General features: G+C 36.6%; 1 long non-coding RNA gene across 10 annotated transcripts in view; it reads left to right on the plus strand.

The window, feature by feature from the left end:
* Positions 1-24,287, plus strand: part of LOC140603052 (uncharacterized) — a 61,104-nt gene that overhangs the window by 15,611 nt on the left and 21,206 nt on the right. For 6 of the 10 annotated variants that reach the window (XR_012006105.1, XR_012006108.1, XR_012006102.1 and 3 more), the window contains one exon: positions 21,774-21,882. This is a non-coding gene — a long non-coding RNA (uncharacterized lncRNA). Of the gene's footprint in view, positions 1-21,773; positions 21,883-22,332; positions 22,427-24,287 lie in introns of all 10 variants that reach the window. The other 4 variants (XR_012006103.1, XR_012006106.1, XR_012006107.1 and 1 more) reach the window with 1 other exon arrangement.

A 24,287-nucleotide genomic window follows, 5' to 3' on the forward strand; every position in this document is an offset into this window, starting at 1 on the left:
TCTTTATCAAGTACATACCTCAATTTATTTCCCAAGGAAATAACCAAATAAGTACTCAATATAATAACTAGCATATACTGAACAACTTAAAATGTGTGGAAAAATGTATAGATCTTTTGACTCTGATGATAATCCTATATGGTAGATACTATTATCATCACCTATATTTTAAGGAAAATAAAACTAAATTGTAATCTTTATAACAACTAGAACATTTATCATAGTAATGGCCTCCTCCAATGAATCATTCTTCCCTGTATCTGTGTCCTAGCATAATCCCCTCCCACAGTGACTCTGGGTTTGGTCATGCCACTTGTTTTGTCCAGTAAGATATAAGCAAATGTCACAAATAGAGGATTTCCCTTTCTCTTTCTGCTTTTGAAATCTTGCCACAATGTGAAGAACCCCTAGCCTGCTAAGACTCAAGATCAGTTAACAGCCAGAATCAAGCGTCAGACAGCGGAGGGTAGCTATTTCAGATAACCCAGCCATAGTTGAGCTCATAGATGACCTTAGCCACAGGAATTACTCCAGGTGAGAGAAGCAGAAGACCCACCAAGCTGAGCCCAGCTCAATATGTTGGGCTCACAGACTCATGAACCATAAAATGGTTGTTTTAAACCACTAAGTTTTGGACTAAGCTTGTTTTGCAGCAATAAATAACTATAAGACAACCCTATGAGAGTTTTGTTACATCTAATTTATACATGAGGAATCCTAGACTTAAATAGTCTGTTTAGTAAGTAGCAGAGCCAGGATTCACAGGGATATAGCTAAAAATTTTAAGAGAACATTCTTAAACTCTATGCTACCCCACTGACCATTTGTCTTAGTAAAGTAACTAGAAAAGTATTTGAAAGGGATTTGTTTCAGCAAATTGTATTACAAATAGATACAAGAGATGATACAATAAACTACCACTAATAATAGAATATAATGCGATTATCCTCCCAACAATATAAATCCATTGTTGATATGAGAAGATAATAAAAGTTCACTTTTGCTGGGTGTCACTATGTGTCATGCAATACTCTTAGTCTTTCATGTATTTTATTTCATTTGCTATTCACAACAGCTCTGTGAATAGATTGCAAAATGTTCTCATTTATTATTTCTCTCAATTATTCTCATTTCCTTACAAATAAGGAAAATGAGTGCAGAGCAATTGAACAACTTGCTCAAGGTTGATAAGTGGCAAAGCTGAGTGGCAAACCCAGGGAGCCTGACTTCCAAGAGGAACATATTCCTAACCACAACATCATGCTGTCTGTTTTTCCCACAATATATTTTTAGTTGAGAAAGATCAGATTATGAAAACAATATGTGTTTCCATTTTGGTAACAGAAAAGAAAGTGCGGGTGGTTGTGTGGCATGTGTTTATATATGTATAGGAAAGAATATGGAGGGGTTTCTTCTAAGTATACACTATCAACCGTAGTTAATCTTGATATGATTATGAATGACTTTTCTTCTATATATTCTTATGCATTTTCTGATTTTTTGCAATGAGAGTTTGCAACTCTGAATATGGGGATTTGCAAATTTTTGAAAAGAAAACCTTAACACTTCAGTATTTAAACATTATAAAATAGATTTTAAAATTTGCAGAATAAACAAAGTTCCATGTGATCATATAAAAAAGTACAGATGACTTTTTAACTATGTATAGTGACAGGTGTTAACTAGACTCACTGTGGTGATCATTTTGCAATATATACAAATCACTAATCCTCATGTTGTACACCTGAAACTAATATAATGTTATGTGTCCATTATACTTCAATTGAAACACAAAAAAGTACAAATTAAAAGCTAATTAAAACAACTTATCAGTTATAACAATCTTTCTCTCAAATGACAACTTTTAAATGTTAAGTCTCAGTGCTTGCAAGAGTCTAGGGGGATACATATTTTTAGCCATTGCCACTGGGAACATAATTGCCACAACCTCTCTGAAATTGAAGTTAGCAATATGCATTAAGAAAGAATTAATAACACAACACCTGTTGGCCAGGATGTGGAGAAAAGGAAACCCTTATACACTGTTAGTAGGAATGTAAACTGGTGTAGCCACTCTAGAAGACAGATTTTTAAAATATTTTTAAATTAAAGATAAAACTATCTTACAATCCATTAATCACACTACTGGGTACTTACCCCCCAAAATACAAAAACACAAATTAAAAGGGATACATGCACCCTATGTTTATAGCAGTATTATTTATAATAGCCAAACTATGGAAGCAGCCCATGTGTCAATCAATAGATGAATAGATAAAGAAGATGTGGTATATATATATATATATATATATATATATATATATATATAGTAATATTACTATGCCATACAAAAGAATGAAATCTTGCCACTTGCAACAACATAAATGGAGATAAAGAGTATAATACTAGGTGAAATAAGTCAGAGAAAGACAAATATCACATGATCTTACTCATATGTGGAATTTAAGAAACAAAACAAACAAGCAAAGTTTAAAAAAAGAGAGACAAATAAAAAAACAGACTCAACTATAGAGAACAAACTGATGGTTACCAGAGGGGGTGGGTAAGATAGGTGATGGGAATGGAGGAGTACACTTACCATGATGAAAAAAATGAAATAATAAAATAAAGAAATGGGAAAAAATTAAATAACACATAAAAAGTTATATTTATAATAATAATTTCAACAAATTGAAAAACCTTAAGTCCAACAATAAGAAAATGGTTCAGTGAGCAATATAACATCTGTATAATCAGAAAGAATATAGTCATTAAAAATCCTGTTTTCATAAAATATTTAATAACATTCACTATTCCCTATACTTTATTTCTCCTATTACTTAAAAAGCAGAATATTGTAAATACCAATAAAATTCATACACAATTGAAAGTGTGAATGAATGTGTAAATGTGGCCTCCAAAAAAAACCCTGAAATTAAATACACAAAATTTAAATCATTGTCTGAGGAGTGGCATTTTAGGTAACTTTAATTTTCTACTGAATGGTTGTCAAGTCCCAAGGACAAGTCCATGTTGAAATCAGATGATGCTAAGGGGCATACAAGTCAGGATCTCTACCCCATTTCTTCGTCGGAATAGCTAGTGCACATGTCAATCGTGGCACACTCAAGACCATCACAGGTGCAAGTACCAGAGTTTTGCTGTGTATGATTAGAACCACAGTACAGATGACGAACTTATATTCCTGCAATTCTCACAAAAAGGATCTCACAAAGCTGCAGATAACCTCAGGAGAGTCAAATATATGCTTGGTCCTCAACCAGAGCACATGAGCAGCTTTTTAAGCGTCTTCAGCATGTAAGTCAATTTGAAACTGAACCTATGAAAGAGTATCAACCACAGCACCTGTCACTAATATGTGTTTATATGAAACATATAAAACATCTGGGGCCTGCAACAGACACATGAAAAAAATGCTCAATATCACTCAGCATCAGGGAAATATAAATCAAAACCACAATGAGATACCATGTCACACAGGTCAGAATGGCTAAATTTAACAACTCAGGAAACAACAAATGTTGTCAAGGAAGTGAAGAAAGGGGAACCCTCTTATACCTTTGGCAAGAATGCAAACTGGTGCAGCCACTCTAGAACACTCTAGAACCTCTATGGAGGCTCCTCAAAGTTAAAAAATAGAGCTACCCTATGACCCAGCAATTGCACTACTAAGTATTTACCCCAAAGGATACAAACATAGTGATCTGAAGGGGCACCTGCATCCCAATGTTTATAGCAGCAATGTCCATAATAGCCAAACTGGGAAAGAGCCCAGATGCCCATTAACAGATGAGTGGATAAAGATATGGAACATATATATAATGGAATATTATTGTGTCATCCGCAAGAATGAAATCTTGCCATTTGTAATGACATGGATGGAACTAGAGGGTATTATGCTAAGTGACGTAAATCAGTCAGAGAAAGAAAAGTACCATATGATTTCACTCATTTGTGGAATATAAGAAATAAAGCAGATGAACATAGGGGAAAGGAAGGAAAGATAAGATGAAAACAGAGAGGGAGACAAACCATAAGAGACATTTAATTATAGGAAATAAACTGAAGGTTGCTGGAGGGGAGGGGTACGTGGATGGAGTAACTGCGTGATGACCATTAAGGAGAGCACATGATGGAATGAGCACTGGGTGTTATACATAACAAACCACTAAATTCTACTTCTGAAATTAATAATATACTACACATTAATTAAATGTGAATTTAAAATAAAATTAAAAAAAAATCTGGGGCTAGATCTCCCCAAAATCATAATATCACACCTTGAATGTGGCTTCAGTAATCAGAATCTTACATTCCAGGTGCTTCTTTTCTTTCTTTCTTTCTTTTTTTCTTTTTTCCTCCCCATTCCAGTTATTTCTAGCCTGCCAAGGTCACCTTCTAGAAGGAGCACAGAAGGCCTCATATGCTTTCTGAGAGTCAGGGTTACCTCCAAGTAGTTTTATCTCATTTATACAAATACATGACCAAGCCAAGATTCAAACCTATCAGACTGCAAAGCCTAAGGCAAATTTTAACCTGTGGCCTCTGAATGTAAAGAATTCCATCTTTTCCCCATCTACTTCCTAAAGAGTGAGAGCAGTGTACCGATATTCACATATAATAAAGATTGTTTTATTTATTTGAGAGAGAGAGAGAGCACACTAGTTGGGTGGGAGGGGGGAGTTGGTATGTGGCAAGACAGAGAGGAAGCAGACACTGCTAAGCAGGGAGCCCTATACAGGGCTCAGTCTCAGGACCCTGAGATCATGACCTGACCCAAAACCAAGAGTCTGAGGTTTAACCAACTGAGCCACCCAGGCAACCCCCAATATTTGCATATAAGGTGTGCTTAAATAAATAACCAAATGAATGAACCCATGGGTCTGATGGCACTTCCTAATTTTGATCCAAATTAACTAAATCTTGACTTTTAATCAAAACTATTATTTTTTACTTTATAGCCCCACTTTGTTACCAAAAAGTGGCTTACAGAGATGCATAGTGTAGTAAAATAATATGAATTAGATGTAGTTGAGAAGGAAAAGTGAATACAATGAATGGTAGGAACACAAAAAAGGTGCTGGCATTGAGGCTAATATAAAATCACATATCACAATGTCCTTCTATGCACTCAGTATTAGGTCTTTTATAAACTTAAAAAGCATTTTAGAGTTGTGCCAGTAAACTCTAAGTTAGTATGATTTACTACCTACTACCCAGTTATGTCCTATAAAGACAGGACAACTCTGTTGCATGTTGCTTTACATGACACCCATGATAGTAGCAGAAAAGTTTAGTAGTTTAGAATTGGTTTTAGAACCTAATGAATACATGACCATAGATTGTGACCTAAAAAACCCTGAGACACATAACAGCAGTTATCTAAGTTTTCCATCATACTGGTTGTGGTTACCAATGCCTAGAGGAACTAAAGATGTATTTTAAAATCAAGTAAATGTTGAGACACTTGGGTGGCTCAGTGGGGGCCCCTAGGTGGCTCAGCGGTTGAGCATCTGCCTTTGGCTCAGGTCGTGATCCCGGAGTCCTGCCTGGGATCAAGTGCTGCATCAGGCTCCCTACAGGGACCTGCTTCCCCCTCTGCCTGTGTCTCTCATGAATAAATAAATAAAATCTTTTTTAAAAAATTAAAATAAAATAAAGTAAATGTTAACCTTACCACCTCTAGTCTCTATCATATGCTAGAATTTTTATTTTCCCAATTAATGGTACAATAGTGCTAGCTATATGGTAGTCACAAATATTGTACAGCATTCAACATTTATTGTATTTAATGCTATTAATATGATATGATTGATTTGACTGATAACAGGAAACCAATATAGATATGTTTTATACTTTGGAGAGATTTTATCAACGAACTATATCACATAAGCTATCGCGAAGCTCAACTATATACTTATTCAGGAACAATGGTTTTTCGCTTTAAGAGAACCCTAATATTCCAGACATGCTACCCCCCATTTCAACAGAGAAAAAAAATTAGAAGTTTGTGAGCCACAGGTATCGTATCTTGAAAAATCAAAAACATGCACTGAGAGATTCTAATACTTCCCTTAGAAAGGTTATGCCAGAACCAAGGTTGGAGGCACGTGGGGAGGGTACTCAGAAGAAGTCACATGAGCAATTAGAACAAATCCTCACTGCTCTCTCCTATCTCCATCTGTGAATTAAGACTGCATGGTTCGTTTATATCAGTAATTTTCAAATTTTAATGAGCATATAAATAAGGATCTCTTTAAAATGCAGACTCTATTTCAATAGGTGTAAGCTGGGACTAAGATTTTATTCATGTAAGAAGCTCATAGATGATGCTATTGCTGCTGGGCTGAGGGCCTCAATTACAAGTAGTAAGGGGTTTTTATTATATTTTTTATCACTAAGTTGATCTATGAAAAGAGATTTGTCTTTACTCAGTAGAATGGTTAATTTTATGTGTCAGCTTGACTAGACTGAGGGATGTCCTGATAGCTAGTGAAACATTGCTTCTGGATGTGTCTGTGGAGATTCTTCCAGAAGAGATTATCATTCCAATCAGTAGGCTGAGTGAAGATCATCCTCACCACTGCAGGGGGGCAACATTCATCCTTGAAGGCCTGAATAGAACAAAGAAGTAGAGGAAGAATAAATTCACTCTCTCTATGTAAGCTCAGACACCCACCTTCTCCTTCCCTCAGACATCAGCTCTCCTGGGTCTCAGGCTTTTAGACTCAGGTGGGGACTATACCATCTCTCCACCCCGCCCAGCCTCATTGATTCTTAGGTCTTTGGACTTGGACTGACTTACATCACTAGCTTTTCTGATTCTCCAGCTTGCAGACAGCAGATCGTGAGACTCCTCAATCTCCATAACCACTTAAGCCAATTCCTATAAAAATCTCCTCTTGTATATATTGTGTATATATCCTATTGCTTCTGTTTCAACCCTAACTAATACTCCTGAGTAAAAATGAACTATAAATGGAGGTTTGGAGACTCAATTCAGTTTGCAATATGCAATATGATAACTTCTAGCCTTGTGTGGCTATTTACGTTTAAATTATTTTAAATAATATAAAATGTAAAATTTAGTTTCTCAGTTACATTAGCCACATTTTAAGTGCCAATAGCCATATGTGGCCAGTGGCTACCATAACGGACAGTATGGAAGTACATTTCCATTATCACAGAAAATTCTATTGAACAGTGCTGAACTGGAGATGGTTCAGTTACCAAACAAAAATGTAAATAATATAAGGTTTACTCCACATAAAAAAAAAAAAAGAAAAGAAAAGAAAGAAAGACATCTTAAACTGCTATCAGTAAAACCCCAGCCATGTCTGCTCTGGAAAAAATAAAAAGCCAAGGATAGGTCAGGACAACATGATACCTATTAATGAAAAGCTTACATTCCTTCTCCCCAGCAAAGCGCAGTACAGTTTAACCTCAAATGGAACATGACATTAAGGAACTAACAGGGAAAACCCAGTAACAGAGCAGCTGAAGCTAAACAGAACAGGCTCCACGCTGGGCATGCTTCATTCTTCAGCCATATTCATTAGCCTTAAGCTTTATCAGTCAATCTCCACCCTGATAGGGAAGCTAATACCAGTGAGACAGAAGTATAGGTGGTGTGGATCAGAGTGTCACATTCAGCTCCATCTGGAATACTCAGTTCTCACTATCCAATGAAAGCAACAACCACCACAAATGAAACAAAGAAACAGGATGTATTAGTCATGGATTAGATAGACAGACAGACAGACAGACAGACAAATAGAGATTTACTTAAGAAATTGGCTCATGTGATTGCGAGGGCTGACATGTCAGAATCTGTAATGCAGGCCAGAAGGCTGGAAATTCAAGGAAGAGCTTATGTGGTTTTGAGTATGAAGGCAGTCTGGGAGCAAAACTCCTTCCTTTGGAAGCCTTGGACTTTTAAGACCTTTAACTGATCTGATAGGCTCATCTACATTATGGATGGTATTCTGTTTTACTCAACGTCTACTGGTTTAAACGTTAATCATATCTAAATCATATCTAAAAAATACCTCCATGGCAATATCTAGACTGGTGTTTGACCAAACAACTGGGGACCATAGCCTCACCAACTTGACACAGTTAACCATCACAAGGGGATAGAGACTGAAATCCTAAGCTCCAGGTTCCTCCTATTTGGGGCCTCCCTACCAGTTCCCTTTCTGTCTACTTTCCTCAAATTCAACAACATCACCAGTGGAGACACTAATGTTAGTGACGCTGTAATAAAGGCAGACCTGGCTGTGGTGGCCACCTGTCACCTGTCCCACATCAGTTTGTTGACAACAGCAAAGTCTCCATGAGCTTTCAAAGCAGGATGCCTGATGTCCACACTGAGGATTGCTTTAGGACATAGGGTAACAGAAACACTGGCCTTTCTCTTTTTCCCCAAACTGTCCCCTGCCAAAGCCTGCCCAAGACACTAAAATTTGGAATTACATTTTGCAGATCATATGACCACTTTGGAAATCTAGAAAATAAACAAGATATTTGTCATTACTTTGAGCATCTCAAAAACCAAGCTTGGCTACAGGGAAAAAAATGGTTTTCATTAAAAAAACCTTTCCAGGGGCACCTGGGTGGCTCAGTCAGTTAAGCATCTGACTTGTGCTCAGGTCATGATCTCAGGGACCTAGAATTCAGCCTCACATTGAGCCCCTCATGGGGCCCTGCACTCAGTGGGGAACCTGATCGTCCCTCTCCCCATTTGTGTTCTCTCAAATAAATAAATAAATAAAATCCTTTTTAAAGAGTAAAAAAAAAAAAAAAAGAAAAGAAAATAGGGCAGTCCAGGTGGCTCAGCGGTTTAGCGCTGCCTTCAGCCCAGGGCCTGATCCTGGAGACCCAGGATCGAGTCCCATGTCGGGCTCCCTGCATGGAGCCTGCTTCTCCCTCTGCCTGTGTCTCTGCTTCTTTCTCTCTCTGTGTGTCTCTCATGAATAAATAAATAAAATCTTTTTTTTTAAGTAAAAAAAAAAAAAACAAAAGAGCCTTTCCAGGCTTCCAAATCCAGCTTGAATTTTTCTGTGAGTTTGGTATGTAGAAAAGAAGGAAATTTGCTTGACTTCTGGGGAAAAAAAAATTCTTGCAGCCCATGGGCTTCATGGGTCTATGAGAGATAGAAGTTTATATTTCCACTAGAAAATTTCTTCTGTCCTTAACTATTCCTGATTTTACATTCATAACTGATGAATATATAGCCTGCAGTGGTGCTATCTGAGCAAGAAGAAATTAAGTTATAAATCCATAGAAATCCTTTCTCCCCCAATGATATTAGTTAGATATTCAGGTCGCAGGTTTCTGGACTGATTTCCTTTATTACTTATTTCAAAGTCTAACCATAAACTTTGTGAGTCACAGGCACTAGTATCCAACTGCAGCTTTTTGCCTTCCTCTTGGCATAGTCGTTGGGGCACTTTTTCTAAGCACAGTCAGAAACCGAGTCCTGCTCATAAGGTTACAAGCCACACTCTCTGCATCTGTTTATTCCATAAGATACCACTAAACTCCATAATTACCAGTTACTCTCAGCTGTTATTTAAATCCAAATGTACTGGTTTATTTCCAATCCTGATCCAGACTTCAAAAGATTTCATGGATCAAATCCCATCATAATTGGGTTTCACAGGAAGTATAAGAATTGTGTATAATTAAAGTGACTTAGTTTCCAAGAGTCAGTGTAAATTCAGGAAATTACACTAGTAAATTCATTCATATGAGAATATGCCCCTTCTACCCTCCCAATCTCATCTTATCACATTCTAGACTTACATTCTACTACCCTCACCTACCCTGTCTTGCATCCCACCTTCTCAAATTCACCCCTCTTTTTGAATTAATCCAAACCATTCCCATTTATAGACCCACCAAAAGCCTATCTTCTAGGTACTTACCATCAAGTTCCCTGTCTTTGATAAGACTTCTCAGAGCTAATCACTTAGAATTAATCTTTCCTCCTCCATACTTTCAGAATACATGGTCCTTACCAGAATTAGAGCCTTCACCACATTTCAGGTTAGGGTTACTTGTGAGCTCTGATTCAAAAGTTTAATGTGTATCATTTTTCTCTCCTAGCACCTAACACACCAAGTAAATGTTTAAAATGAAATGGGGTGGAAGGTGATGGAAGTAGCTTCAAAGAGGGACAGTTTTGCAGGCCCAGGTTCAGCTGCTGATATGGCTTCTCTGAAAGCCGAGTGATTCTGTAATGTGGCATCATGACTTTGGCCCACAGGACCCCAAAGGCAGGGGAGGAATGTCCTTAGAGAAATGACTTAGAGAAATAGAAAAGGATAGGGTGTCCAGTTAAGGAGACACTTTCACAAGTACCAGCATGTGCTCACTCACCCAGAGTTGCCTCAAACTTCCCATTCTTAGAAGAAGAATCTAACTTTGCCACTGCATCTTTCCCAGACAAATGCAAAGTGATAAACTCTGACTATCCAGCCATGTTTAAAGCTCTTCCATATACATTAGCATATTCCATTCTTATGTATCCCGTTTTACCTCATTTTATAGATGAAGAAAAGGAGTGTCAGAAATTAAACCATTTTCCTAAGGTCACTTAGACAGCTTGTGGCAGAACCGTAACTGTAACTCAGGTCTTTTTCATTCCTGATTTAGAAGTGGTGGTGCTGGCCACACTCCCACTTTGTCAGATTTCCAAGCCTTGACTACCATATACTATTTCCACTCCAGACATTCTGGGGTTGGGGTGGGAGGGCAGCTAGTAGCTCCAGATGTGGAAACAGAAAGCTCAGGCAAAGGGTGGGGGAAGTGGGGAGAGAGTGAACTCTGAGTGTGGCATTTATTGTGTCAGGGAAATTCAGATTTCCATAGAATCTTTTCCCCTAGAAGCAGAAACTTTGCCCTTTTCAAACAAACCCTTCAGAGATGATCAGTAACTATAATTTTCCAAGTCAGGTAAAAAGTAAAGGACTCTGCACTAGCATGCAGGGATGCTGGAGCTCCTGGAACCCAGGCAGGAGTCATTGGTCCATGTAGGGGGGCAAGGAACTAGTCATCCATTCTCCAGAAGAAAAAGAAAAAGGCAGGGTCTTTTGTGCTCTGAAAATATGCAGTCTTGAGACATTTGATCTTGAGAGAAAGTACAAGTACCTCCTTGACCAAAGTCCAGGATGTCCTACCACAGGCAGCAGCCTCTTTTCATGGATAAGATCTACTGACAAGTATGCTAATTCAATGTTGTGACATTTTATGGGAATTACTGAAATACTGTGGTTATATGCAAGTGACAGGCTGGGGGAAAAAAGCTGTTCCAAAATGCAAGGTAAGGTTGTTCCCAAAACCTTTTTGACTCTTTAGCATCTGTATGAAAAGCGGAAAGGGAGCCCACACATTAGCCAACATGTAACAGGCGTAAATGATACATCTGATAACAAAAGACAAAACGCAAGTTATTTCCATGTAAGATTTTTACAATGCTGAATATAAACAGGATGAAGAACCCACAGTTGAAAGGAAAAGAGAAAACCAAACCAAATGATGGAAAAGGAAATCAATGAAAACTGAAAGAGGAGAAAAAAGCAGGCTTTGCAAATTTGAGTATCTGCTCATCATAAAAAGACTTTTTTAACCTATGTTGTAAGAGTAGCATTTCAACCATCTGCAAAGAGCCCACAGCAAATATCATTCTCAATGGGGAAACACTGGAGCCTTTCCCCTAAGATCAGGAACACGACAGGGATGTCCACTCTCACCACTGCTATTCAACATAGTACTAGAAGTCCTGGCCTCAGCAAACAGGCTACAAAAAGAAATAAAGGCATTCAAAATCGCAAAGAAGAAGTCAAACTCCCCCTCTTCGCAGATGACATGATACTGTACCTAGAAAACCCAAAAGACTCCATCCCAAGATTGCTAGAACACATACAGCAGTTCGGCACTGTGGCAGGATACAAAATCAATGCCCAGAAGTCAGTGGCATTTCTATACACTAACAATGAGACTGAAGAAAGAGAAATTAAGGAGTCAATCCCATTTACAATTGCACCCAAAAGCATAAGATACCTAGGAATAAACCTAACCAAAGAGGTAAAGGATCTATACCCTAAAAACTACAGAACACTTCTGAAAGAAATTGAGGAAGACACAAAGAGATGGAAAAATACTCCATGCTCATGGATTGGAAGAATTAATATTGTGAAAATGTCAATGCTACCCAGGGCAATTTACACATTTGATGCAATCCCTATCAAAATACCATGGACTTTCTTCAGAGAGTTGGAACAAATCATCTTACGATTTGTGTGGAATCAGAAAAGACCCGGAATAGCCAGGGGAAAAAGAAAACCAGAGCTGGGGGCATCACAATGCCAGATCTCAGGTTGTACTACAAAGCTGTGATCATCAAGACAGTGTGATACTGGCACAGAAACAGACACATAGATCAATGGAAACAGAATAGAGAATCCAGAAATGGGCCCTCAACTATATGGTCAACTAATATTTAGCAAAGCAGGAAAGACTATCCACTGGAAAAAGGACAGTCTCTTCAATAAATGGTGCTGGGAAAATTGGACAGCCACATGCAGAAGAATGAAACTAGACCATTGTCTTACACCATACATGAAGATAAACTCAAAATGGATGAAAGATCTAAATGTGAGACAAGAATCCATCCAAATCCTAGAGGAGAACACGGGCAACACCCTTTTATAACTTGGCCACAGCAACTTCTTGCAAGATATATCTATGAAGACAAGGGAAACAAAAGCAAAAATGAATTATTGGGACTTTAAGATAAAAAGCTTTTGCACAGCAAAGGATACAGTCAACAAAACTAAAAGACAACCTACAGAATGGGAGAAGATATTTGCAAATGACGTATCAGATAAAGGGCTAGTATCCAAGATCTATAAAGAACTTATTAAACTCAACAGCAAAGAAACAAACAATCCAATCATGAAATGGGCAAAAGACATGAACAGAAATTTCACAGACATAGAAATGGCCAACAAGCTCATGAGAAAATGATCCGCATCACTTGCCATCAGGGAAATACAAATCAGAACCACAATGAGATACCACCTCACACCAGTGTGAATGGGGAAAATTAATAAGACAGGAAGCAACAAATGTTGGAGAGGATGTGGAGAAAGGGGAACCCTCTTGCACTGTTGGTGGGAATGTGAACTGGTGCAGCCACTCTGGAAAACTGTGTGGAGGTTCCTCGAAGAGTTGAAAATAGATCTGCCCTACGACCCACAATTGCACTGCTGGGGATTTACCCCAAAGATACAGATGCAGTGAAACGCCAGGACACCTGCACCCCGATGTTTCTAGCAGCAATGTCCACAATAGCCAAACTGTGGAAGGAGCCTCGGTGTCCATCGAAAGATGAATGGATAAAGGAGATGTGGTCTATGTGATACAGTGGAATATTCCTCAGCCATTAGAAGTGACGAATACCCACCATTTGCTTCGACGTGGAGGGACCTGGAGGGTATTATGCTGAGTGAAGTAAGTCAATCGGAGAAGGACATACAGTATATGGTCATCCATTTAGGGAATATAAAAATAGTGATAGGGAATAAAGGGGAAAGGAAAGGAAATGAGCGGGAAATACCAGTGAGGGTGACAGAACATGAGAGACTCCTAACTCTGGGAAATGAACAATGGGTAGTGGAAGGGGAGGTGGGCAGGGGTTGGGGTGACTGGGTGACAGGCACTGAGGGGGGCCCTTGATGGGATGAGCACTGGGTGCTATATGTTGGCAAATCGAACTCCAATAAAAAAAATACAAAAAATAAGTAGCAGCATTTTGTTAATTTATTTTAAATGTTACTCCATTTTGCTTCCATAGGTTTATAATATACAAAAAGAGTTTGGCTTTTTAAGTGGGAAACATTAAAATGTATAATTTACTGAGACAGTGAACATTTTTTAAGGTTAGATAATTCTAATATTGTTTGAAAAGGTATGCGTGAGTATATATGTGAATGTGTGTAATATATATAATATATAATATAAAATAATAAAAATGTAAAAACTATATATACTTTTCTTATACATACACACACATATATATATCCTTTTCTTTAAGAATACTGGCAAAGAGATATCTTAAGCATATCCAGGTTGTGAATGAACTTTGGGTTCACTGGGCAAAATAGAATAATAATTTAGCTAAAGAAACACACTGATGAGAAGAATAAATGACTGGGTTGCTATGCAAATTTTCTCCTGGCTGGTCCAAGAAGACAGATATAGGGGAGCTGCTGGAAGAGGTACCTTGTCTGACTCACTCCCACACCCACCACCCCCAGATGTCAGCACTAGGAAGTGCAGCAGGAAATAGCCAACCCCTTTGATTTGAAAGGGGAGGCTTTGGAAAGCTGTAGGCCATAGCTAATTAAAAGAGTCAAATAGAAAAACCACCACATCCTTTCTGATAAAGAGGAAGAAATTAAAGACTTAGTTACAAGGTTGTTGTATAAAGTGTGTGTGCGGTGTATATTAAAATGCAAAGTCAAATCAAGTTCTAAATTACTGTCAGGTAGAACCCAGAAACAAATGTTTTACTTTGAAAAAAAATCAAAATGAATTATATTTTATCTGAAGTAATAAATCCATTGTTATTTATTATTGCTTATTGCCTATTTGAAAGAGAGACAAAAAGGGAATGTGATGTAGCTTTTTGTTAAAATTGGGCATAAATACTGTTGGAATAGAAATTGAAACCAGAAAAGAAGAAAGAAACAAATGCTTAACCACAAGGATAATACAGTTACTGTGACTGAGCTCTATGCTTGGCCCCAAGCTTCTTGGCAGTCAAGACCAAAAGGAAAACACACAGAGTTATATAATGCCAATGAAAGAAAGCATACAAATACTTCAAGGGAGAAAACCTTTGTTTCTGGTAATAAATTTTCCAAAAAGCATTCATTACTAGATTAAACAATAATTGATAACAGTTGAGATCTCATGGAAGAAACTTGCATTTGTATTTCTTAAAGGTTGCTATTTTTTATCTTGCCATAAATGTATTAATTCAGTTCTTACCTATGAGAGGTCAATATGTATGCTGGTGATGCTGCGTAAGTATTCTTGTAGAAAAATATATAAGAATATGGACAGTCTGCTAAAGTCTTACTTTCTGTCAGTTATTCATAAGCAAACTTTATCATTTTAATCAAAGCCAGATGCCAGTTCATGACAGCATCCAGTAGAATTGGTTTGTATCCTCATATGTACTAAGGAATACAAAGAACTATATCATAAATAAGTGAGCATTCTCCAAAGAATGAGAGAATATAATAAGAATAGTGCCAATGCAGGGGCGGGGGGGGGGCACTTTGGTGGCTCAGGTGACTGAGCATTCAACTCTTGGTTTCGGCTCAGGTCATGGTTTCATGGGTCGTGAGATTGAGGCCCGCATGGGGCTTTGCACTCAGTGGTGAGTTTGCTTGAAGATTCTCTCCCTCTTTCCTTCTCCCTGCTCTAAAATGAATAAATAAAAAATCTTTTAAAAATAGATTTTAAGATACCTAAGATATTTTATTGTAGTCAAAGCTTTTCAGACTGCAGTCGGTCTATTTCTATTTTAATGTGAGGTAGGGGAGTGAATTTATTTCTCTTCCATTGAATGATAGAGAGAAGAGTCTCTATAAAAGTATAACACAGGCACGTGAAAAAAAAAAACTATGGACAAGATTAAGAAATGAAAGATAAAGGATTATATCAAGACACAGAGCAAGGGAATGCAGATATTAAGGAAAGTGTGCCAAAGGCATTTATGGAGGACACAAGAGAGAGATCCAAGTAGATTTTTCAGGAAAAGATGAAATTTTAGAAAGAAATTATTGAAAATTGCTGAACATCCTGCTTTAAAAGCAGAACTCAAGGACAAATGGGAAAAACAACTTTTAGAGACAACAGAGATTCTGGAGATCCAAGGGGTTACTTAGAGTTTAAGGTATATGATTCTGGAATATATAACATATCAAGTTGATGTTATAAAAGAACGGGAATAATTACATTCACATAAGGATTTCAAGCCTTGTGACTATTGCTGCCATAGCCAAACAAAGCAAAAAGAAAAGAAATAAATACTATAGGTGATTCTGTACAGAAATAAGAAAGAAAAGAAGGAAACAAGGTGAAAAGCAATGGCACAGGTAAGAAAAGCCTGGACTTGGAAATGGGCTCAGGTGCATGTGAACCCCTTCTCACCACTTACTGATTCTGTGATATGGGACAACTGACAAAATTCAAGCTTCAGTTTCCTAGTTTGCAAAGTAAGAGTAACAACAGAATTATGAAGAAAGCGGGGCACATGAGTGGCTCAGTGGTTGAGCATCTACCTTCGTCTCAGGGCATGATCCCAGGGTCCTGGGATTGAGTCCCACATCTGGCTCCCCACAGGGAGCCTGCTTCTCCCTCTGCCTATGTCTCTGCCTCTCTTTATGTCTCCTATGAATAAATAAAATATTTTTTTAAAAAAAGCATTATGAGGAACAATAAATGGAATAGTGTGAAAAACACGTAGCACAGTGCCTTCCACAAAGATTATTGATATATGTATAGGGATTAGTTGGGTGGGTGGGGGGACAGAGAGTGAATGAGAGAAGAAAGGAAGGGAGGGAGAGTGAGGGAGAGGAAAGAAGGAAAAAAGAAATCCCAAATTAGAGAGACTTCAAAGAAATACAAATATCCAAATAAATTAGGGGAGGAAGCCCATGCTGTTATATACTATTAGTTATATTAGAGTAGAAATGCCTCTTAGAGATTATGGAGTTCAACCCCAATTTAAAGGTAGTTAAACTGAAGCCCAAAGTCATATTAACTCAAGGTCACATGGCAAGTTTGCAACAGATGTCTTCTCCAGAAAAAAAAATGTATATGTATTACAGTTATTTTAGAAAAGAAAATTAATGTCAGACAAGGTTGGCTGACTTATTTATGGCCATAAGTAGGGGATGAGCATTAGCCTTGGCTGGCTTAAATTTACAAAATTTATAGCCTAAATATTTGACTTGCTTTTGGCCTATTCACTTGAACATTTCTTCTCTTCAATTTAATGAATACTGTTTCATATTCTACTTAAATCTAAACCTAAAGGATACATTGAACATTTTATTCATTTTAAAACTGCCAAGACTGAGCATGTAGTTCTTTGGAGTAAATAATTATTACCTCTTTGTTACTTTAACCACTGTCTCCGAAGACAATTTAGCCCAGACATGTCAATTAATTCCAGAATCATTAGTACTTGGCTTCCAGTGCTTCTTGATACCTTTTCCCTATTCTAGCCAAACTCTAGAAACTATAATCACAGAGATCCTTTCATAACCATATAACCTTGTTATTATTTTAAAACTGTAGCCAGAAAGAGTATTTCTCAAAGGAAAGAAAAAAGAACTTTGTTTCTGAGGAAGAAATTATGTATTCCAGCCAATGAAGACTATTGTTGAATATTTATAGAGTATAAGAATATGTTTCAAAGTCCACATAACTAAAAAATACTTGGAATGGGATTTTGGTTTATGTTTATTTTTTACATCAGTATATGACACAACACTACTCAAGTAACTTCACTTTAGGAAAATGGAAGAGGTATTTGGTTCTGTTTTTTTAACTAGATTTCTGGACTTTTCACTTGGTTACCATCAATCTAATTTTAATCTGCAAACACTAGCAAGCAGATGTTTCTAGGCTCTTTTAAGCTCTTACAGAGAGAAATGTCGAATTTACTGATTCTGAAGAAGTTTAGCATCTAAAAGAGGAGATGATACTTAAATAGTTTAAAAAGATAATTACCAACACAAGAAAAGACATCATTCCACCAGTTACTAAATGAGTAACTTAGTGAATAAATACTGAGTTGAGAGAAGGGATATAAGATGGTCAAGGAAGACTTAAATCTAGATCATTGTCATCATCATCATCACCACCACCACCACCACCACTACCATTATGTCTAATGTGTATAAAGTGCTTATCATGTGCCAGGGGATAGTTTAAGTACTGTATATCTATTAACTCATTTAATTTTTACAACAACCTGTGAGATAAGTATCCTCATTTACAGATGAGGAAATTGAGGAAATTGAAATGATTTATCCAAGATCACACAATTAGTAAGTAACAGAGCTGAGGCTTGAATCCACACACTCTGGCTTCAGAGTATGAACCCAAAGGAGGTCTCAAGAACTGAGATTTAGTCTAGGTCTTGAAGGATGGATAAGATTTCACTAAATGTAGAGGAGATTAGTGGGAAAAGGTAATAGCAAAAGAAAAAAGGTGAGAAAAATAAATTTGCCTGGAGTAGAGAAATACAAGATCAGAAAGATTGGCTATTGCTAACAATGACAACAAAACCACTGAGACTTTTAAGCAAGAAGTAGATATATCAAAATGCCATTTTAGGAAAATGAACCTGACAATAATGTGCATGATGGATTCAAATAGCTGGAGCACTAGTTATAGACCTTCATGACAAGTGAGATTTGCAGATACAAAGACTCAAACAAGTAGTAAGTGGGAAGGAAGAGATGAATGAGAAACATCACAAAAATGTGTCATTTCAATCACTGAACTTGCCTCCAGGATTGGAAAAAATGAAGAATCAAAGATGGCTCTGAACCTGGACAAATAGATAGCCACATGATTTCCCTATTGACAGAAATCGGAGAGTTGATTTTACAAAGACAATAATGAATTAAATTGATAATTTTTCCCAAGCCATTAGTTTTCCTATACAAATGATTCTTCACTGTATTACTTCTTTCTCCAACAATCCATTTTTGTATTTTCCAAGGCTTAGTATTTGATGTTCTTTTCTTCTTCCCCATCCTTTCCCCTCCAGAGAGTGCCATTCATTCTTATAGTTTCAATATTAATTTGTATGTTTACAATTCTTAATTCCACATCTATATCCAGCTTATCTCCTGAGTTCAAAATCTACTCTACTGTACTAAGCCTTCCACTTGGAGATACATCCACTATCTCATATTAACATGTTCTCAAATAAGTGAAGTAATGGCAGAGCAGGCAACCAAAGCTAAAAAGGCAACCTTAACTATTAACCCATATGGTCAATAGATCTTGATCCTTGCTATGCATTAGAATCAATTATGGAACATTTAAAATCCACACGTAATAGCTTCATACCCCAGAATCTCTGGCAGAGGGTCATGAACATGTATGTCTGAAAACCTCCACAGGTCTTCCTATTGTGGAATAAGGTTTGGAAATTACTAACCAATAAAATGATCAGTAGAAGTACAGCTCAACATCTGGGAAAAAAGGAAATGGAACAATTAGAAGTTAGAATTAGGTTATAGAATAGAGTTCAGTTTCTTACATGAAACAACCCCAGCACACTTGTAGAGGTGTTAGGATAGCAAAGATCAGAAATGGGTCTTAAGTCAAAACTGGGGGCATTAGACAACAAAGTTATGAGAAATAGATTATATGTTAGTTACAGTTTGAACCAGCAGTTCTGTGAGTGTGATTTCCCCAGACCAACCCACTTCAGCATCACCTGGAAACTTAAAAATGCAAAATCCCTCAACCACACCTGACCTACTGAATCTAAAACTCTGGTGGTGGGGCCCAGCAATGTGTGATCTAACAATTCCTCCAAGTGGTGGTGATGTACCATAAATTTTGGGAACCACTGGTCAAGAATCTCAGAGAATGGACAGAAGGAGAGGACATAAGTAGAGAAGAGGATTCCAGAGGGCTTAAAATGTTTCCAGCCATCCTATGGAAAACTTTTAACCATACCCTATGCTACACAAGGGAAGTTTCACCTACTACTAAAGGATTAATATTATTTAGATAGTATTCTCTGACAGCAACACAACAAAAATAGAAATCAATAACAAAAGTCTGTAAAAAAATAGTTAGAAATTAAAAACTATACTTCTAAATAATCATTGAAGAAATAAATATTATACTGAAAATTATAAAATCCTCGGAAGTAAATGTCAACAAAAATACTATGTATAAAACTTCCACAATGACAATAAAGTAAGACTTAAGGGGGCAATTATAATCTTAAATATATACTTTAGAGGAGCTCAAGATCAAAAATTAATGAATTAAGGTTCTAAACATAGATGAAATATGCCATTTTCTAAATTTATCAAAATTAACTTAAGAAGAAATACTGAACATGAATACACTTGCAATCATACTATCAAGGATTCTCAAATTGAGAACCCCAGGCCAAAATAATATTATGTGAGTACTTGTTAGAAATGCAAATTCTCCAGGCTCCCACATACCAACTGGATCAGAAACTCTAGGGATGGGGCCTAGCAATGTGTGTTTTAACAATTCCTCTCTGATTCTAGTGCAACTAAAACAATAAAGCCTACTCTACAAAGGAAACCACTAAAATCATTTCAGTGACTTTTATCTCTGATTAACTTGCTTATAATCATTGTGAAGATTCGAATGGGTTTTCACAGGTGAAATTAGAGTCACCATGATGTGGAATACCTAAAACATTTCACTTCCGTTTTGCATGAAGATGATATAGAAGTCTGCTCTATATAAAAATAGCTGGCTAAGCACTTTGGATGGCACCCTAATGAAGATCTCTAATGGGTCCCATGTCCAGCTTTAAATTCAGGGAATTCTAGTTGTCTGAATGGTACCTCTAGGATATTGTTATGTTTGATAAGACATTTCCAGACAAGCTGTGGTCAGAACACCTAAAAGGGCAAAGATTTGAGGTTTTTATATATGTTTTGTGCCTGACTGCTAATATATACACATGAGAATTTGCTCTGGGACTAGCTTTCATTATAACCTGGTAGCAAGATGGTGGAGGAATAGCAAACCCCTATTTGTCTGTCTTGGTGGCTACCAGTATCTACCAAAAAGAATCTCATGGTCATACATAGTCTAGTATGACTAGTATGTTCACATTACGTGAACATAATGTGGGGTAGTTCACATTAGGTGGACTTAAATAAGAATGGGAAAAGAGAAATTGGAGACAATGAGTATGGACAATTCTTTCAAGTAATTTTATAAATGGGAACAGAAATATAGAGGCGTGATTAGTGTGGGCAGGGGCGAAATCGAAAAGGATTATTGCGTTTGTTCTGAACAGTCAGTAAAGCAGTATTTCTATCATTTTTCCTTTTTAAAAAAAAAATATTCCCCCAATACATTGAATGTATCATAGAGAAAAAAACTAAGAGCTAGTGATGCTCAAAAAAACCTTAAAGTGTTTTAAGTTAAATCACATCTTTAATCTGTTATAGTCTACGTTTTAACGTGCACATATGTAATCTATTATCTTCTCAAAGAGTCTGGCAAATTAGCAAATAAATTTAAACCAATAGAATCAGTTTTTAAATTTTTAACAGTTTAGCCACCAAAACACAGAAGGGTCATGGGTCTTCCATTCCGCACCACTTATTCTGTTCCACTTCTGTGGAATGCCGTTCCCCTGCAACCATCACAAACAAACTTTCAACAGTATTTGACCTTTGGAGCATTTTGTTTCCATAATTTCAGTTCACAGGAAGGTTGGATAAGGGAGAATGGCTTTTTGTTAATGAATCCTTCTCTTTTTCCAAAGGCTTAATCCTGATCATTAGAATGCCTGGTTTTCTTCTATAATAAATATATCCCAGATTCTTTTCCCTGGGGAATTGGCTGGGCACAAATGAATTCTGAGTTTTCATGGTCTGACTTCAAATGTTTTTCTTTTACAATTCCCTGCCTACTAGAATTCTTAAACTGAAGACTAACTCATGCAGAAGGCTAGATCGGAAATTCTGAATAAAAGAATGAGTCTTCAGCTGACACCAGTTACTGTAAGGAATTAACCAAGGAAAGGTGAGTCCTAAGTATCTATTTTAGAAAGAAGGCTTAACCAGCCAAAATAAATTAAATACTTAGACCAGGAAATTCTAAACATTTCTAATCCACTATTCAGATGTTTCTATGAAAACATCTCCAAATTGGCTCCTTTTGGGAAGCATAATTGTGAAACACTGATGAAAAAAAAACTCTATTTTTCACCAGATCTAATGAATTGTTCTACTTTATCAAAGAACTTACTATTCTGCATTTGCCTTTTCCTCATACAGAAAATTGTCATTTTAATAACTTAAAAAATAAACATTTGAATTCGAGTTGTCATCTCTCTAAAGAAGTCAAGAATTCTATTCATTTTTTAACTCTAATCTTTGAAGATAGTCATTGGTAAAGTCTGAGAATACTTAATGTTAACTTACACTTACCTAAATTTGATTTCTTAAAGGACTTTCACATTCATTCTTTCAGTATCTGTGAGACAGGGACGGGGAAGATGTTATCACTGCCATCTTGCATATGAGATTCAGAAATTTAAGGGACTTGGCTCGAGGTCTACCAGCTAGTAAGTGCTAAAGGCAAAACTCAATTACAGTACTCCAAATTCCAAATCCATCAGTCCTCTCATGACACTACTTATGTTCCATTTGAGAAGACAATGGATCTACCTGTACTGTCCATTTCCAAGAGGTTATATATCAATCCTTTCTCAGTTGACTTAGTGATTGAGTTCTAGACTGGCTTTACTGAAGGAACTACCAAAAGTACCATAGAATTTTTGCTAAAATAAAAACCAACCTTTAAAAAAAAAATAAAACCTTTCAATGCTCAAATAACTCATGGTTCAAAAAAAAAAGAGTCTAAAGATTTAGAAATGTTTAAGAAATATTTCTCACCAATATTGCATTAATACTGTAATGTTAACTAAAAACAACAACAACAACAAACCTCTATCTAATATTAACTTATCAACAGAGAGGGGGAAAAAAGTATATTTGTTAGAAAAGAGACCAAGCAGAACTCTAACAAAGTAGTAACAATTGCTATACTGAGCTCATAAAGCTTTCAGTTGGTCAGACTAAACATATGTTTACTTTTCATTCTTTATATTCCATAAATAAATAAATATATATCCATAAATGTAAATATATATCTATATATGTAAGGAATAAATCCCTAACAGCACTAGAAAGAAGAAAAAATATAATCAGTAGAACAGAAATCTTATGGAAATAAAAAGCAGATGAAATCAGATGGATAAAAAATCCAAACCAGAGAAAACTGGAACACACAATAGGTGTGGAAAAGACAGCTGTGAGAGACATTCATCTCTAAGGATTCCATCAGAGAGAAACTGTAAGCTCTGAATCAACAAATGTGGAAGGCAGAGTAGAAGATGATAAATTAAGGAAATACCTATAAAAATGCTGAGCCAGCTGTGTCCCTTCTTCCTGTCTATGGAAATCTTCTGGCCAGGATATTTTCTTCCAGCAGATCTAACTAGGCAGAGTTCGTAGCAGCGGGCAAAAAATGGAAGCACAGCAGAGTCTAAGGTAACTCCCAACATCCACAATGGACACACACACATACACACACAGAACCAACTTTCACACCCAGACAGTCCTACTGGCAATCCTGGGGGTCTCTCAGTCTGCACAACTGCTCCTAGCTAACATACTCTAAAAGAAAGTATATCTACTTACATAGAAAAATTTAAATTCTAGACAAAATGTTATGCTCCTAGAAAACATAAATATTCACAGTTCCAGAAAAAGCCGCAAGCCAAAACTGGATAATAACCATGGGATAAATTAAACACATGGCAGGGGTGGGGTAGAGTAAATGCATGCCCAAAAGGGCAAAGGACCCAGACTGTTTTATGGGTAAATTTGTCTCAATAAAACCAATAATCTCTATTTATTTAAACTGTCCCTAGTTATTAAAAAAAAAAAAAAGACAAACACATACACACATACAAGATGCTTCTAGATGGGCTCTATGGGCTACATCTACCTTGCCGATGATTCTGTGTAAATAGCATTTTTAAATGTTGAGTAGAAATATCATGAGATCCAACATCCTTTTTCTATTATCACAATCTCTGCTTCTCTCCTTATGAACCTCATCTACTGTACTCAATTTTTTAAACAAATTTGACTCTTTTAGGCATGTGAGCTCACAATACTTACCATAGACCAGTTTCACTTATAAATGTGAATTTTAAAATCCTTACCAAAATATTCACAAAGCAAATCTAGCATAGAGTAAAAGAACAAAGCATTATAACTAAATGGAGCTTTTATAGGGACTGGTTCATCATTAGAAAATTAATTCACAGAATTCACTATATTAATATATTAAAGAACCATTTGGTAGATGGACATAACACATACACTTGAAAATTTTATGACCATTCTTGATTCTTT

The sequence above is a fragment of the Canis lupus genome, chromosome 13, assembly GCF_048164855.1.
Source record: "Canis lupus baileyi chromosome 13, mCanLup2.hap1, whole genome shotgun sequence".
NCBI lineage: Eukaryota > Metazoa > Chordata > Mammalia > Carnivora > Canidae > Canis > Canis lupus.